Below are 1,834 nucleotides of genomic sequence, written 5' to 3' on the forward strand. Positions count from 1 at the left end.
AAATGTTGCCTAAAACTCTTATTACATGTATATAGCCTTATTGTTCATTTTGAGAACTATTTTAAAAACAGTTACCTTGAGCAAAGGGCAACTGTTGTTAACACCTATGAAATAAAATTTACAATGTTAAGGCTTCATACGTGTACCATTCCTTTTTGGCCAAAGAGCCTTTCAGTCTTCAAATGAGTTGAAATTTAGTATATTTTGAAGGTATTTATTAATGGCTGTGGTCTCTGCACATCTCTTCCATTATGATTAAGGTAGTGAGGTGCAGATGTTGCAGACGGACCTGTGGAACCTGCAGCACGATCCGTGCAGGTGAGTGCTTTGCTCTGGGCTCATCTGCATGAGCCGTGTTCCAGGACATTGCTTTTCTAATCCCGGAGAGGTAAGATTGCACAGATTACACAGGCACACGCATACTACTAACGTGGTTGTGGGAACTTCTGTTTCATGCATTGTGGAAGGGCCAGCATGTAAGTTATAATGCATTCAGCAACAACAGAAAAGCCAGCAACTTACCTCTGTTTTAAGTCATTTGAAAGATAACGCCTGAGGTATATGAAACAGGGAGGCAACTGTTCTTCCTTTTCGCAACAGGTCTTTTCTTTCCTTCAAAAAACTGTAGTTAAGCTATAATTAAGGTTTAGATATACAAGGATATTTTTAATATTAGTTGGTGAGGTAATCAAGAATTGACCCCACTGACGTCAATGGCAAAACTCCCACTGACTGTGCTGTAGTCAGGTTTTCATTCAATAAAAAGATAATAAAGAATCTGATTCATAATGAAGGGAGGAAAAGATGAATCAACCCAAGCTGTGTGGGCAGAGTCTTTCCTGTGTTATTAACTGTGCAGTGCCATCAAAACAACAAGGTCTGTCCTTATCTGCTGTGGAATTTATGATTATTCTTTGCTTACATACGACTAAACACACTTAGCCCTCACGTTATTCCTGCCAAAGTGTGTGTTGAGCTCTCATTGTTGTCAATGGAAACTGTTGAGTGCTGAGTTTTTCTGAAAATCTCTTGATAATATTTTAACACAGGAAGTATTTTCAAATTGTCTGAATTGCAGTTTTTTAAGACTTAAAGGTTGATTAGGTATTAATTCTGGATGATTTTTTAAACAAATGTGCTTTTTAGTATGTATACTATATACATTAAAAATCTTTCTCTCTTATTCTCCCGTGACAGCAAACTGTAATGGTCAAAACTATCGTAAGAGCAAATAATATGACCATTTATACCTATAATTTCATTTGACATATCTTGCTGAATGAACATACTAGAACATCATAGCCCAGAAATAATTATTACAGTGTCCCTAGTTATTATGGATTTGGGTTAATGTTTGGAAAAATGTCTGATATAAACTATTTAATTAACTTTGTGTGTTTATTTCTGATTAATTATATTATACATAGTGCTTTTCTGTTAGAATAAATATTTACTGTCAGTAACAGAAATTGTCAAATAACATGTTAAGCCAGTTCTGTTTGGCCAGCCTGAAGTGGCTATTATTTTCAGTACTAGACTTTTTTTTTTAATTAACATTTTAATTTGCATGTAATTTTCAGGCAAAACAGACTCACTCAGTTTTTTCTCTGGTATGGGTTATGCTGTTTTATTCAGTGCTTCTCATGGTCATTTGACTTATGTTTATATAATAAATATCATAGAATCATGGAATGCTTTGGGATGCATTTTCTTAATTGAGCAGGGTATCAATATCCTATTATTTCCCTACCTTTAAAGCAACCCAAACCCAGTCCTTGTACAGTATTATCTATATTAGCTGACTTCTAAACGTTGTTCTTTTGTTTTCTAATAG

Source organism: Platalea leucorodia, assembly GCF_965183815.1.
Source record: "Platalea leucorodia genome assembly, chromosome: 8".
Classification (NCBI taxonomy): Eukaryota; Metazoa; Chordata; class Aves; order Pelecaniformes; family Threskiornithidae; genus Platalea; species Platalea leucorodia.